General features: G+C 43.5%; 1 protein-coding gene across 4 annotated transcripts in view; it reads left to right on the top strand.

Annotated features, from left to right (window-relative positions):
- The first annotated feature begins 109 nt into the window (after positions 1-109).
- SEMA5B (semaphorin 5B) overlaps positions 110-16,943 on the top strand; it is a 362,762-nt gene continuing 345,928 nt past the window's right edge. For 2 of the 4 annotated variants that reach the window (XM_048869810.2, XM_048869809.2), the window contains exon 1: positions 110-757. The gene's annotated coding sequence lies outside the window, so the exon portion shown is untranslated. Of the gene's footprint in view, positions 758-1,058; positions 1,149-16,943 lie in introns of those variants that run through there. The other 2 variants (XM_048869807.2, XM_048869808.2) reach the window with 2 other exon arrangements.

Here is a 16,943-nt window from a genome sequence, read left to right as displayed (position 1 = left end):
CAAACGATGCTGCGCGCCTAAAGGGTTAAATGCAAACATTCCTAGCCGGGGGCTTGTATTATGCCCTCGGCTATTCACTCTTGCACCGCGCAGGCTTGCAAACTGCTTGCACGCGAAAATACCCAGCTATGCAGTTGGTAAGCCCGTGAGAAACAGTTCCTCAGCAAACGCACACAAGGCAGGCATTGTGCCTGCCAGACAAGGCGAGGACAAATATTGCAACGGCTTTATTAAAGAGGCGAGCGAGCCCCAGTGCAAACGGCTAACGTGGGTCTCGCTTGCAAGCTTTTTTAAAATGCACGGGAGCCCGGGTTCCTGGAGGGTGGTTACGGAGGAAGGCGCTGGCTGCCCCGCGAGCCGCTAGCGAGAGGCGGGAGCGGATCCTCTAGCCGGGCTCTGTGCGTGCTGGAAGGAAGAGAGGGAGCTGCGAGTAAATAAATGCCCTGTTGAACTTTGAATATATTAGTTGACATCAGTGTGAGTGGGGCTGCCAGCCCCTGGCTCCCCCTCCTTCTCCTCCTCCCTGATGGGAAGAGTGGGAGCGCTCCTGATAGCAGCTGCCGGGCTGCTCCGGGGTGGAAGGCAGCGAGAGGAGGGACGGGGGCGACTTCACTCCCGGGAACCCGCTGCCGACCGCCGGGATCTTGCTGGGAGCCTCTCGCCTGGGAGATCCGGGTGGCTGAGAAGCGGTGGACTTGCCTGAGCTGTCCCCCCCCCCCCCCCCCCGCACCCTGCAGATCCAGAGCAAGATGTGCAAGTGAGTGACTGCCCCCCCCCCCCCGCAATAGTCCGTACGAGCCATCCAATGGGTGTGGGTGTGTGTGGGGGGGATTATCCCCCTTTCCTTGCCCCCGCGCTGTCTCTTTTAGGTGAGAAAGGAGATGTGTGTGTGTGTGTGGAGGGGGCATAGTTGCAAACTTTAGCAACTTCAGTGCGTGCGGGGGTGGAGGTGGGGTGAATGGGAGAAGGGGGGGGCTGTGCCTAGGAGAAAGGATGGCGAAGCCGGCGCAAACCCGGACTGGGCGGCGGGGAGGGGGGGTCTTTGGAGAACAGCTATTGTGCAGCTTCACCTCCTTCTGGCTCCGGCTGCCGCAGCAACAGGGATCGGTGCGAGGCGATTCGCGGCGCCCCGGGGAAGGGGAGGCGAGGTGATGGGGGGATGCATTGTACGGGGGGCGGGGGGGGGGTGTCTCGGGGCTCTGCGGTCCCTGTTCACTTCTCCTTCTCCGCCGGCGGCTGTAGGGCTGGGGGCGGGGGGTTGCAGTTGGGGATCCGGAGCGCTGGAGAGGAAATTAAGTAGGAGAGGCGGCTGTGGAAGTGATTTCTTTTTTCTCCCCCTAAATCCGCTCACCAGGGCTGCAGAGAGCGGGAGGGGGGGGTGTGTCGGGGGGAGGGAGGGGAGTGCGGTACCGTGGAGGAAAAGGGGATGAATGATTTCTCCCCCCCCCCCCCGCGATGGTAATTTGTCTTTGTGGTAGGGGTGGCCCATTAACGTTCAGCTCACGTCCTGATGAAGATCAAAAGCGGAGGGGGAGAGGGAACCGTACAGCCTTGTACGGCTCCTTGGTTTCGTGTATTGTTGGAAATTTAGGTGGTGGGGGGAACCTAAAACAAATCTTTGCCGAGCCAACGCACACCCATCCACCCACCAAAAGTTGCTGATCTGTATTTTCCGGCATTTCCCACCTGCCACAGGGTGCTGACGGGGAGCATAAGCGCCCAGACAGTGTTAGTTTCCTTAAAGAAAACAAACAAAGGAAGGGGGGGGGGGGAGTCTGAGGATATTTTAAAGGGGTTGTCAAGTCCACATTATTCTGTTATTAAACCTGTCCCTTTATTTATGGGCTTAGATCGCTGCTGGGAAGTAACTGGGGAGAAGGACACTTATATGGTTCCTTGTACACTGTTCGCTCTGTTTGGGGTTTTAAATTATTTCCTGCACTTAAAAAAAACAAACCACCTGCAAGCATGTGAGATTCCCTTTAATTGTTTTATGGGGGTGGGGGGCTTCTGGTGAAGTTTAAGCTTGTACTAAAGGAAGAATGCTCACGCTCTTGTTTATCTTTGTTTGCCCAAACTCTTGTTTAGGCTGCAGTAGGTTTGATCTCCGCGCCTTTGGGTGGGTTCAGATACAAGCTGATACCCTGGGCCGATTGCTCTGCAAACAGGAGAGAAACCAACTAAAGCAAAAAGTTATAACTGGGCTGTGATTCTTCCACCTACCCCCTTCTCAGGATCTGTTTACTGAACGGATGGCAAATGTTGTTGTTGCTGTTTTCATTAGAAAAGATGGGCGAATAAAGGCAAGAAGGAGGGGGGACCGCATAGATGGAACAAACTACTGTTCCTCCGGAGAAGCTCTAACTTGGCCATATGCCTGATTTATAAGGTACCCAAGGGAGAAAACTCTAGTCTAAAACTGCAGAGAGAAAGGCGGGTGGCAAGAAGGAAAATCCTGCTGATATTTAACCAGATTACTCAGGGTTTTAAAATAGCTGTTTTTTTTTTTTTCTTAACAGCTGCTTGAATCATGCATGTTTTCCTTCTTCTAAACTCTCCGGCTAAAACTTGTCCTTCCAGAACTGGATTGAGTGATGAATAAAGCAGAATACAGTAGGGAACCTTTGCGGTGCGTGTTATGCCTTATGCTGTTTTAGAGGGGGGCGATTTCCCCCTTTTCTGTCCTTAAAGAGATTAAGTTTTTTGTCCTCAGCCTGTCAGGGATGTGTTAATCCTGAAGTAGTCCGGGGGCTCCTGCCATACAGAATGTGGGTCTTGGCTTTGTTTGTTGTCCCACCCTCCTGTTGTTCGGTTGGGGCAATTGACAACGTTTGCCCTCGTATGACCCCCAGAAAGCGCTGGGGCGACCAGAGAGGAGAAACGGGGCAAGCTAGAGAGAGGTCAGATCGGAAGACAAAAGCTTGAAGCGGGGGGGCCCTGGGCAAAGGGGAATGGGCACGGGGAATGACTTGCAGCAAGGTGGCCCCACCAGTTTATATATACAACCTCAAAAAGATAGCCCAGGGATGGCTGAATTGGAAGTGCCCACAGATTGATGGACACTGCGGGTGTCTTGGGACGTAGCTGCTTCGTAATAAAATAAAACCTGCCCTTAATTTCAAAAGGTCTGCTGGTCTTGCCTGAGCTCCCTTTCCGCTCCACGTGGTGAGCTGGGGTTCAGTTCCCGCAGTCTTTACTCAGGTATTACTCCCATTTAAATCACTTTAAATTGAAGCAGGATGGGACCCCAGGCCCTTTGTCCGGGGGAGGAAATTTTCTTGAAGAATATCGCTGAAGGGTTTTCTATTTTAAAAGGATCTTGCCTGGCAGAGTGCGGCCAGGTTTTAAATGAGGTTTGAACAGCAGTGCTATGTAGCCCGGATTAATAATCTCTCTTTAGAGCGCCGAGCTGCAGCAATGTCAGGGTTAAATGAGATCATTTGCATGATCATGTTTTACTGAAAACAATAGCATGTCATGCAAAGTTTTGTCTGGAGTCTAGGCTGTTGATTTGTTGTTGGGCAAAAGGGGGCAGTATCAAACAATACTACAAAGAAATCCACTCGTTGGAACTGTGCGTTTGAATTTCTGCCTTAGGCATTAACTTTTGCCGTTCCTACCAGTACCTGGTAACTTAGGGTTTGATCCTGCAGCCCCTACTTAGGTGAATAGTTCCACTGACGGTCATTAGGACTACTTACCTGAGTAAAAATTGCATGATCAAAGCCCTCACTGTTAGATGTCCCCAAAGTAAAAATATTTGAAGCATGAAGTAGCAAGCTTATGACTAGGTTGGTTTGTAACTTGCCTAAGTTTCTCTAGTGAAATGTTTTGGGTTAAAAATAATATCATATGGTTGCAAAGCCACTTTTTTTCCTATTAAGAAGGCTGACAGCTATGAAAACACCAGCTACAGGGGCCCTGTCCTGCTCCTATTGAAGTCCATGGCAAGGCAAAACTCCCATTGATCTCCATGAGCAGGATCAAGCCCTAGGTTTGGACTACAGTTAATTAAAATTACTTTGAGGGCATTTATATCACTGCTTTTCATACTAGAAAGAGAAATGGACATTTTGTTTTGTCCTTCGCTTCCTAGAAGAACTCATTTATTTTCAGCCTAGGGAAATATATTGATCAGGCATACAGAATGTTTTTTAAAAGTTCATTAAATACTTTTTACCTTTTCTTTACTTACATAGTTGGAGTCTTTATACGATTTTACATACCTTTTTGCTCTAAAACTGAATGTGACATATTTCAGTGTTAAAGGAACACTACCAGTATAAAAGCATCAGTCGGCAAATACACATTTATCTGTTACTAGGACTTTTAGATAATTAAAAGTGACAAACAAATCCAAATGTACGTCACTGTTTTTCTTTTTGTTTAATTTTTGCATTTTCCTCAATTTGGACAAAGAAAAAAATCAATCAAGCTAGTTTTTACATATGTTTTATAGCTGGTTCCAAGGTTCATAAGGCTGTACTGTTTGGGTTTCCAATAATGAAGTGGAATGTTTATTTATTAAAAAACATCTTAGAAATGATTCCATGATTTATATCAGTCTTGGGTTTGAGAAAGAGTTGTTTTTCCCCCCAAAAATTGGGCCAAGTTTAAGTCGACAATCTGCCTTTAATATTTCTCTTATGTTTCTTAAGACTTTATTTACAAATGAAGCACAAAATGCAGCAGTTTGATACGTTATAATAAAAGGTGGAGCTTGTTATTTAAAATTAAGCATAGATAAGGTTGGAGATAATTGGAAAGCTTCTCTCAAGGTAAAGTTTGCCCCTGTGCCCCATTCAGCACTTAAGTTCCACGAAGATCTCAAAATATTGCTTAAGAGATACATAGACCTTTCGCTGACCCTCTGTGCAGTGGTGAATTTGCAGTTTTCCAACTCGCATTATTCTGATTTACTGCAAGAGACTATCTCAAAGTGTTACAGCACTGTTCAGCTGGCCACTGTAACATTTAACATAACTGTGAAGATTGCATTCTAGAATATCTAGCCAGTAGTGGGAACAAAATACCAGTTTTTTTTTTTTTAATAATCTGTTTCCCTTCTAAGAAAAAACAAACACGCTTATACAGCAAGGTATGATAACATAATGGCATATGGATATATTGTAGTTCTGTGCTCCCCTCTTTCTTTCTTTCTTTCTGGGCAGCTACATGTTGCATGTGATAGATGCATTCAGTCTCTCTGTCTTTAGTCAAAATTCTCATTAGCCTTCATGGGAGTATTACCTGAGTAAGGAAAGATTTCTGCAGCTTTCTGGGGCTGGGACAATGTCTTCCTATTTCTGTGGACAGCGCCTTGCACATTATGGATACTGGTGGAAGATTGGGGGGTTTACCTTGGTTATAATTTCACTGTCATGTAGAGTAGTCTATCCTTGTTGTTTACCTCTATCCCAGGTTCAAGTCCTATAACCAAGTCCAGCAAAATTCTTACGCACCCATGTAACTTTAAGCATGTAAGAAATCCCATTGTCTTCAGTGGGATTGCCTACAGGCTCAGAGAGCTACCTATGTTCTTCAGTGCTTTGCTGGACTAGGTCTATGTCCGACACCGGGAGAAAGAAATTTGCAAATTTCAATGACCATATAAATTATTCTATGCTTTTAATAAACGTCATCTGACCAGTGTATAAACATTGATGGGTTGGAGCTGTTACATTGTTCTGGAATGTGTGTCTATGATCTAAATTATTTTTTTCATAGTTGTATAAATCTGTTGGGTAATTATGCATGAAATATGTTACCAAGTTATAGAATATGGACCCCATCCAGCAATGGGACTGCTCAATTGCTTAAAATTAAGCAGGTGCGTAAGTGTTTTGTTGGATAAGGGCCTATGTATTTTTCATTATTTATTTTAGCGAGCTTTAAATGAGATCTCGAACAATCATGCCGATTGCTAAGCTTAATTCCCAAATTGACTGTGACCACACTGAGCATTTATAAGATGACTGTGTAATTTCTGATTGTTTTTTCATTAAGTAGCGGTTTGCAGAATGAGCAAGGGCTCCCCCCCTCCCCTGTGTCATACAGCTGACTAAATGCCTATATACTTGCTAGTTTCAAAATATAATGTACTTTTGACTGTAAGGTTATTTGAAGGAGGCAGAAAAAATTGATTCCCAATGCAATGCGCCAGTTGCAAAGGTTCAGGTTTATCCATTGTGCAGCAACATTCCTGTTCATGTGACTAGCTGGAATGCAACAGCTTACAATTCAGAATCGTTGTAATTAATGTATTTGGTCTCTGCCAGATATTTTGTTGAGTTTCAAGGGCTTGATCTTGCTTTTAGATCCCTGAGACAGTTTCCAAAATTTGAAATAGTGTGCTATGATTGGATCTTTCAAGGTGCCAATGGGCCCTCCTTTACTGGTGGTCTAGGTGTCTCTGCATTTTGTAGGAGGTGATTAGCATCTAGTATGATCGGGCTCTTGGCATAGATGCTGCTTACGGGTCTTGCTCAGTGGAGCAGTTCCACTGAAGCTTATATCTCATGTGAGTAAAGACTCCAGGACTGGGCCCTAAGTGGGTGATCCACAAGTAGTTTGCTATTCTCAAAAATTACAAACCTTTTAAACTCTCATATCTTCCAGATTGCTGATGCCACAATTCTCAAAAAAACCTCAGTTAGAACAAAAGCGTACGGCTTTAGCAAAATGCATTTGCTACGTGCTGAAACAGGTGGATCCGAAATCAGTTTATTCAGTGTAATTTATTCCAGACCACTTTCTGTAATAATTTATGCTTCCTAAGATGTGTATTGGGTAGCCAAGAGGGAACTGTGTCTGGCTACATGAGATTTTACACATTTTATATCTAACACAGATTCAGATGCAAAAATCCGGCTCTGTGACAGATGATGTGAATTTGTGAAACTCCCTGGAGGAGTTGTGGGGCATGTATCAATGAATGAATTACATCCATTCATAGACTTAAGGTTCTTTTTTTAGCTGTGATAGATGTAATATGTTCCATGTGCTTCATTTTAATGGTAATATTTTCATTTAATAATTAATCCAAAGATAATGCAAGGTACTTAAAAATAGCTTTAATTTTACTTAAAGTTTTCAAAACATAACAGAAGGAAGTTGCTTATATGGTACCAAAAGTGTTCTAACATGTTGGTCAAATAGTGGATTCTATGAAATTACCATAATAGTTATTAATGGCACAGGGGTAGATACTTGTCTTAGAGAACCACTCAGAGGACAGAAAACAAACTGGTTGAATAACAGGTTTCCTAATAAAGGAGGATCAGAACTTTACAAAGTCCTCATTTCTACAGCTGGATTTGTACAATCACAGAATCATAGAATATCAGGGTTGGAAGGGACCTCAGGAGGTCATCTAGTCCAATCCCCTGCTCAAAGCAGGACCAATCCCCAGTTAAATCATCCCAGCCAGGGCTTTGTCAAGCCTGACCTTAAAAACCTGTCCACCACCTCTCTAGGTAACCCATTTCAGTGCTTCACCTCCCTCCTAGTGGAAAAGTTTTTCCTAATATCCAACCTAAACCTCCTCCATTGCAACTTGAGGCCATTACGCCCTGTTCTGTCATCTGCTACCACTGAGAACAGCCTAGATCCATTCTCTTTGGACCCCCCCCCTCTTTCAGGTAGTTGAAAATAGCTATAAAATCCCTCCTCATTCATCTCTTCTGCAGACTAAATAATCCCAGTTCCCTCAACCTCTCCTCATAAATCATGTGCTCCACCACTCTAATCATTTTTGTTGCCCTTCGCTGGACTCTTTCCAATTTTACCACATCCTTCTTGTAGTGTGGGGCCCAAAACTGGACACAGTAGTCCAGATGAGGCCTTACCAATGCCAAATCGAGGGGAATGATCACCTCCCTCGATCTGCTGGCAATGCTCCTGCTTATACAGCCCCAAATGCTTTTAGCCTTCTTGGCAACAAGAGCACACTGTTGACTCATATCCAGCTTCTCGTCCACTGTAACCCCAGGTCCTTTTCTGCAGAACTGCTGCCTAGCCACTCTATCCCTAGTCTGTAGCAGTGCATGGGATCCTTCCGTCCTAAGTGCAGGACTCTGCACTTGTCCTTGTTGAACCTCATCAGATTTCTTTTGGCCCAATCCTCTAATTTGTCTAGGTCCCTCTGTATCCTATCCCTACCCTCCAGCGTATCTACCACTCCTCCCAGTTTAGTGTCATCTGCAAACTTGCTGAGGGTGCAATCCACGCCATGATGGATCTCAGTGCTTGTGTAGAGTAACTTCAAGGGGTTCTGAGTGAGCACAGGGGGCTGCCCATACTGGGATCAGTGTACAGGTTTGGGATTTAAGTCTGGGACTGCTTTGGGATGCTTGAAGACCGAGAGAGGCAGAGACAATATGAACTTGAAACCAAGACCGTATGCCAGAAGCACCCTGATTTGGTAGGTGGGAATTGTCTCTCAGATACCATATATACTAAAGTGCACAGAGTGAATAACTTGATTCCTCAGTTTGGGGACTGACCCCCAAAATTTCCCCTCCACCCTCAAATTCTTTTCTGGTCAACCTGAAACTGGATTTTTGTTTTGTTTTGTTTTCTTGCCTATATGAAAGACAGGAGGTTGCTGAATAAGGATGGCCTCTTGTCCAGGTTTAATTGCTGTGCTGTGTCCAGGTGAGGCATAAATGGTTTAGATTGCCTATTTGCCTCATAAAATGAAACGTTGGTCTACGATAGATCGGGACATGGCTAGGGGCTCGTTCTGGACTGATCAGCTAGAAGGAACGATGCAATAGACACAGACGCATGCAGAGACTCTAATTGATCCTGTATGTATGAGGGGAGAAGAGAATTGGCCAGGTCTCAAAAGTTTGTTAATGTGATCGCAGGTTCTCCCTCCTACCTCACCTCCCTTTCTACCGTTATTGTAAATGATAATGAGAGACAGTTTTTTAATCGGATGGATTATACTGGACAATCAATTAATGTTCTGTCAGTCCATATAACGTTCCACAATGTGACCTTTCCAGGGTTCACTGTATATCTCAAGGGCATATGCTTTTTTTTTTTTTTTTTTTTAAGTACGAGACTTGGCATTTGTCTTGAGTCTGATATGCTTATCCGTAGTAAGACATCTTAATTATTATATAATTCCTTAGTAACTAAATATCTAAAATAAAAAATAATGAATTTAGTATTCTACATGTAGCCAGGAATACCAGTGATGATGAATGGGGAAGAAATACTTTGGTAGCATGAAGTGGTCAAGGGGTATATATGTGTACTGCACCTAGACAGTTGCATGCTGACTCATGGCAGGGGCTCCTAGATGTTACCACAATACCAATAATTAATTATGATGTCTGACCTCCCATTGATGGTTCAAAAATATAAGTGGCTTGCCAAAGGACACAGTGAGTGACTGGCAGAGATGAGTTTAGACTCCAGAATGCATGATTCCTAGGCCCCAGTTCAGGAAAGTACTTAAATACGTACATATGTAAGTATATACTTGAGTTCCATTGAGTCAGTGCTTCAGTTCAGTGCTTTCCTGGATCAGAACTCTAGTCCTGTGCCTTTAAACAATGAACATGATCCTGCAAATACTTACTCACCCACATAATTCAATTGAAATCAATAGGATTTCTACTTGAGAGAGAGAGAGAGAGCGAGCTGCTCACTTAGGTAAAGGTGTGCAGAATTGGGCCCAGTATTTTGAAGCAGGACTGGATCATTCTTGATATATAAAGATTTAATTAAAATAAAACCAAGTAAATAACATCTTATTAAACTTAACATGTCCTCTCTTAACCAACAGAAACTGTTTCCAGGAGAGTAATTTACCAGCTATCTGCTGTATTTGTCTAGGACCGTACATCATGGTATTGCTAATGTGATCCCTCTAATGTGTCTTTGAAATATTAAAACAACTTAGATTTGGAATGAAATCTGTACACTTACTTGTCTTTGGTTGCTTCATGCAGCCGGGTTTCACTGTGTTGCCTTTGAGAATTATGAGTTCATTATACTCTTGCAATGTTAATGGCACTTTGTTTTCCCTAAATTTCTTCTTCATATTTATTTATTGATTCTTCATTTGAACACAGTTACACAGATGATGATGGTGCTTCAGAGAATAGCTGGCGTGAGTTAATTTTAAGAAGGCCAAAGCTACAATGCCTTCCTTCCCCGCCAAATATTACTGTGTAAAGTTCAAAAAAAGAAAAGGAGTACTTGTGGCACCTTAGACTAACAAATTTATTTGAGCATAAGCTTTCGTGAGCTACAGCTCACTTCATCGGAGGCTGCTACTCTGAAACCTGTGTAAAGTTGAAATGCTAAGGCATCCAAAATGCTAAATCACTTAAAAAGACAACTGGACAAAGTGATTGTTCTATTCTAGTTCCGTGACTACAGTGTGCATAGGGGTGACAAATCTAAAATTGTTCATTGCAAACCCAGTGCCTGAACCTGTGAATGGCACACATAACTAATACCCGTGAGCAATCGTGTTGACTTTATTGGGGCTACTTCTGTGAGTAAGGAATCCACATGTGAATTGGGATTTGCAAGATTTTACCATTAATAATAAACCTAGATAGCTGTTTTCATCAGTAGATCTTGCTGGGCACAGCTACACTGCAAATATACCTCCTGTGGCAGCGAGTCTCAGCACCCCAAGGCCACTGACTTGTGCTTGTGCTATGAGCTAATAATAGCAGTGTAGACATTCCCACTTGGGCTCTGAAACCCAGAAAGGGGGGTGGGTCTCTGAGACCGAGCTCCAGCCCAAGTGGGAATGTCTGCACTGCTATTTTTAGCTCTGTAGTGCGAACCTGAGTCAGTTGACCTGGGCTCTGAGAGCTGCTGCTGTGTCTTTTTGTTGTTGCAGTGGAGACGGATTCACTGTTACACCACACGTCTGATTCCTGAAATAATGTGCTTTTTCTCACCACTCTGATAAATAACCTACAGCAGTGGTTCTCAAACTGTGGGTTGGGACCCAAAAGTGGCTCATGAACCCATTTTAATGGGGTCACCGGGGCTGGTGTTAGATTTGCTCTGAGCCAGGCCTGAAGCAGATGCCTGAGCCCCACTGCCCCAGGGCTTGGGCTGGTTCAGGCTTCGGTCCCCTCTCCTGGGGACGTGTAGTAACTTTTTTTTTGTCAGCAGGGGGTCACAGTGCAATGAAGTTTGAAAACTGCTGACCTACAGTAAATCGCAGTGAGGCTGCCGGAAAGTCAGGACTGAGGTGTAGTGGCAGATCTGTAGGAGGTGGGGAGGACTGGAATACCAAAGAGCTGCAGGTCAAGACGGTGGTGCTTTAGCAGAGCTGGGGGGCAAGGTAAGGACTAGTACAACGATGAAGTTGTAAGTCAAGATTGGGGCTTATTGGCATTGGAGGTCTAAGAATGGAACAGCAGGTCTGGACTAAGATGCAGAGGCATTTGCCTGGGGAAGAGTTGGAGTATCTCTGGGAAACCACCTTCTATTGTTATAGGAGGGGATGGACTGGGCTAGTGGCAAGTGTTTGTAAATCAGGACTGGATTGTATCAGCAGAGCTTGACATGGGGAAGTTTGAGAGCATCTGTTTCCAGCCGTGGAAACATACCCTCTTACTGAAGAGTACTCAAATGCACACTCAGGAGAAGACATTTTAAACAAAAGTGTAAAATGAGGATTGAGTCTCAATGTCTAGGCAGCATGAGTCATGCTGCCATTGGAAACAAGGCATGTTTGTGCAAAAACTGACTCCTGTGAGTGGTCTGTCCTTATGCATGAAGCCTTATTCATTTCAATGAGACTACCAGTGAAGGAGATTTTACAGGATCAAGCAAAGTTATGAATCTAATACCAGGTTAGGTTGGTTGGGTTGGCATAAACTGTGATAACTCTGTGCCTAAGGACTACGACCTTCCTTTAAGTAACACAGTCTCAGTGTTAAGTTCAGGAAGATGCTATCACTTAATGAAAACTTCTTGTTTTCTGGCAGCATGGTACTCTGACCTTTTGCAGAGCTCTCAAAGGACTTGGAGATCCATGAACGCTTTAGAGACCAAATTCTTTTCTCATTTACTCTGGCATGACCCCTTGGTGTCTTGAGGTTGGACCAGAGTAACAGAGAACAGTTTGGCCTATAGTGTCACACAAATATGTCCTTAAAAAGTATTTGGCTTATCTGTTACAGGGTTATATAGGGATGTTGTCAGGTCAAATTTGCCCTCCAAAATTAGGTTGTGTAAGAACAAGTCAATGGAAACAGGCTTTTTAAAAAGAGAGGTACAAGCACCACAAACATTTAAGGTTGAGACCCGGTTATGAAATGGGCTAGAAGCAGAAGTGAAATGGATGAGTCTTGTTTGTTTCGCTGGCCAGACTGATGGAACTGAAAGGGGCCTGGGGGGGGGAGATCAAGATCCACATTCTGCCTTTCTTCTTTGTGTTGAGTTGTACTTTCATACACAAAGTAGACCAAATTAACTATTAAGTGACTTAATGGAGCTACCCCAACTTATATTCTCTGAGGATCTGGCCCATTGATTCCAATGGGACTACTAGAGTAGTAAAGCTCTTTTCAGCCTGAGTTAGGATAGCAGAAACCAAACCTATATGAGCAGTGCAAGGAGTTGAAAGTAAGGTTTGTCTTAAATTATTACAGATATAATTGTGTTATTTGTAACATAAGTGAGGGAACTGATTTTGCATCTGTGGAAATCCATAGTAAAGTGTCCATTGACTTAAATGAGAACAGGATTGAGCTCTTTTAAATGTGTGCAGATCTTGCAGTTCTTACTTAGGCACACCTTGCTTTTGAAATCGCAGTATTGTCTGAGTCAGGATGGCAGGACTTGATCCTGAATTTTTAACCTGACAGGGTCTCTCTTAAAATGCAATGGCATAATTTAGGTGTCTCCAATTAGTTTTAAATAGCAAAGCTAACATGTTTCTCAGTTACAACTGAGTTGATAGATATTATTAAAAGGCAATAGATCGGGGGGAATGCATGTTTATCACAGCCAGCCTTCCCAGATGAAAAAGTAAGCACATTTGCTGTTGAGGGGTAACTGAAAGCATTTTTGGAAATGTATTTCATGTGCTGCTTTAAAATGGTGCTTTCTGTTCTGACCAGTTTCTGGAACAGATTATCACGATTGTAGGAAGTACTTCAAAGCAGATTGGTGTAGCGAGATCTTTTCTGGAAACCTTGGCTTCTTTTATAAGACCAAAAGTTGCAGATCTGTCCACAATCTGTGTTGGCTCAACTACGACAACGTGTATTTGATAAAAAGGAGCTGCTATTAATTTCCAATATGCAACAAAGCATTTATATTAGCTATATTTTTTTCTTTCATGGATGGTTCCAGAAAACTGGGGTCCTCCTCCTCCTTTTTTTCTTTTTTCTTTTCAGAATGGGATTTCAATGTATCAACGTAAAGATGGACTACACGGTGTAAAAAGTCAGGCTACAATCTAAAGTGGTGGTGGCCAAATCTTGCCCAACTGAATGTTGCTTTAGCAACTTGCTAAAAGGCAGAGGACTGCACCAAATGGACCTAAAAGGGAGCAGCTGTAGCCATCCCTAGATCTGCATTGTTTTTTTGCCTACAGATGTAGCTGCATTTTACCCCTTATCAAGGCTTTTTAAAATGTTTTTCTAGAATCTGTCACTTCCAGGCTAAATCCTGGGCATCGCTGGAAAAATGGAATCTTCTACATTCCCGCAAACATCGCAGCTAGCTGGAAAGCAAACTGGGACACTAGATGGGGAGGGCTCTGAGTTACTACAGAGAATTCTTGTCCAGGTGTCTGGCTGGTGGGTCTTGGCTACATGCTCAGGGTCTAACTGATCACCATATTTGCGGCCAGGAAGAACTTTTCCAAACTCCTTGACTCGTATGAAACCAAGCAGTACAATGATACTGAAATGTGCTAGCATTCCAGTTAATAGTTTATGTTCATAAAGGACTTTAGAATCAGATACAACTTCTGTGGGGTGGAGAGGGGAAAGGGAGTGCAGAGACGAGAGAGAGAGAGAGCAACTTCAAGGAAAAAACTCTCACCCTGCTATGTTTAGCAGTAGATTTAAAAGAGCAAGAAGATACAGAAAGAATTGGTCAATACCTGCAATATGATTTCAGCCTAGTGCCCTTATCACACTAAAACATCATAGCCATTATGTAGCACTTTACAAACTCCAGCAAAGGAAATCTCATTTTACAGATGGGGAAGCTGAGGCACAGAGAAATTAAGTGACTTGCCCAGGGTTATAGAAGGAGGCAGTGGCAAGGTCAGGATTAGACCACAAGTGTTTATGATTCCAGTAATCATCTTTAGAGAGAGTTTCTGACATGCACCTCAGAAATCTGGCTAATTCTGCTTGTTGGTGTGCTGAGACCTTGAGATATTTGCTCCAGATGATAGGGAAATATTTTTTGCTTTTAAAGTGAGCTCAAATATTATGCTGATGGGTGCCTTAGGGATGCTTACAATAACAAAATAAATTTCAAACTTGTTCTTTAGGTTTTGTCCCACTATTCACAGTGCTATCAAGTTGCTATCTCTAAAAAATTACCTTCCAAATATCTGCTCTTCCCACCCCTCTCCGGTTGGAGAAGTTTGGAAGCCATGGCTGGTGATGCCCCACAAGTCTGAAAACTGAGGTGTAAACTGCCCTGAGTTAAGTGCTGTTAGGATGTGTTTTAGAATAACTGTACTTGAGTGCCACCGTCCAAGGATCCAATTCAAAATTGCCCTTGGTTTTTGGTTGTCTTCTCTACTTTCCTACTCATTTTAATACTTGTCGTGTTCTATGGAAACATACAGTCTGTCTCAAATAGGAGGATTTTATTACGGAAAACAGATACAACTACTGACCCAGTGAAACAGGCTTCCACAAAGCTTGAGTTTCAGCTTTGTCTCCTTGTTCACCAATAATCCCACCCTGTCTGGAACTCTCTACACAGCACACAGTCATGTAGTGACTGAATAATATGATACAAGTAAACATATAATCAGAGCACTTGTCTAGGAATGGCCAGCTCTCTATGCCTTCCTCTCTTGGTGCAAGAGCCCTTTCTGGATTGTGCTATGTTGAAATGTTCTCTACTTCCTCACTTCATCTGCTCTCTGTCACATGTCAAATCTGTGATTAAAAGCAGACCTTGTCGTTACTTAAAACTTATGATTTCTCTCTTGTTTAATTCTGTAACTTTATTCTTTAACTCTGTAAAGCCTCTTGGGGTACAGTTTATATGAAAGATGCTGTAAAAATAAAGTTTAATTATTTAAAAAAAGAATTGCAAATCACCTTTAAATAAATTTTCTATGAACAGATCTAGCTTCTCTAAGCTTTTCCTTGCCTTCTCTTTCCCTCACAGAAAATTATTAGCCAAGTACCAATCTTAAATTTGCCTATGTTTTCAGAGAACATAAATTAATCTACTTAATGTGTAGAATGTTCCTTGCATCTGTCCATAATTAAATCACATTTGTTCTTAGGCACTCTTCATCTTCTGTAAACCTGCTTCCTGAGCAAATATTCCTTTCATTTGTAAAACAAATAGATCGGAGAGGCTGGAATTGATTATTGCAGCATCCGTTTCCCCCTGTGTCTGCTTCAGGTCTGCAAAACAGAGAAGTGTACGTTACGCACTCACAAGGGCGGCAGCATTTTTGCAGTTTCATAATAAACCCTATTAGTACTGTACCTTTCACTGAAAGAAAAGGAGTACTGGTGGCACTGGAGGATCGTAAATGCTTTGCCAATCTGGATGGATATTGCTGTTCCCATTATACAGGCCAGATCCTCAGCTCCACTGATTCCCTATTCCGCTGAAATCAATGGAGCTGTGCTCATTGACACCAGCAGAGGACCTGGCTCAGTATTTGCAAAAGGGATTTTGGGTGCCACCTCCCTATTGGATGCCCAGTTTGGACAACAAGGGCCCAGTTGTCAGAGGTGCTGATAACGCATGACTCCAGTTGAAATTGCTGAGAGCTGTGGGTACTTGGCATCTGTGAGAATCAGGCCCAGTAGCTGAAGTTGGGCACCCCAAATCAATGGCCAGTTCTGAAAATCTGTCTGCCTAGGACTGGTGCAGAGTGACCCAGTGAGTCAGCGGCAGAGCTGAGAGTGGAACCTAGGTTTCCAGCCTCCCATTCTCTAGCTCTCGGCCCTAACTGCTCATGCTGCATGAAGGCATGCACCTTGCTTCAGGCTAGGGAAGCAGAGTAATGAAGGAGAAACAACTCAATTCCTGAGCTTGGTAGCTGGTCTAAGTGGCAATGGTATTTGTAGTAGCCATAGTTCAATATAGTTGAATGCATGCCTGTCTGTCTAAGGGGTAAAAACTTTAAACTGTGGTGTGGTCCACTCTGTGTGCAGAGTAAAGATCCTGTGGTACTTCTAATGGGAAGGAGGAACTTACTCTGGAGTTATTCTCCTTTGCCACTGTGGTGCAGCGTGTCCTATGTCTGTCACCCTCCACTGCAGCCACAGCTGCCTTTTGGTGGTGCAATATGTATATACAGCACTTGGGCTAAAAGATGCCACAGACAAGAGTCTGTCAGATACCACGATTTAGATACAACAGCTCCTTGAATCCTCTTTGTCGTAGGTCAGGTTTGATTCCCAAACACCCATTTGTGCTCAAGATCCAAGAGACCATCCACTCTCAGACATCATGACTTACCCTGCTCTTACAGTCCTTGTTTCTTTTCCTCTTGGAGCTGTTCGCTCTGGCTGAGCCTAGCCAGATGATGGACTGTAAAGGAGCAAAGAATTTTGTTTAAACAAAAATATCTTCATTAGCTATCAGTTGTGGCTGCACTTTATGGAGCTGGACTACTTCTCTGACGTGCTTCCTCCAGTGGCATAAATTAGAGCTGCTCCTCGATGGCTCTGACTTACCCTGGAGTCAGGATGGCGCAGGATCAGGGCGTTGTAACCAGCTCCAAGGGG

Source organism: Caretta caretta, chromosome 11, assembly GCF_965140235.1.
Source record: "Caretta caretta isolate rCarCar2 chromosome 11, rCarCar1.hap1, whole genome shotgun sequence".
Classification (NCBI taxonomy): domain Eukaryota; kingdom Metazoa; phylum Chordata; order Testudines; family Cheloniidae; genus Caretta; species Caretta caretta.
The sequence above is the reverse complement of the archived record's forward strand: the minus strand, read 5'-3'. Positions and strand labels throughout refer to the sequence as shown.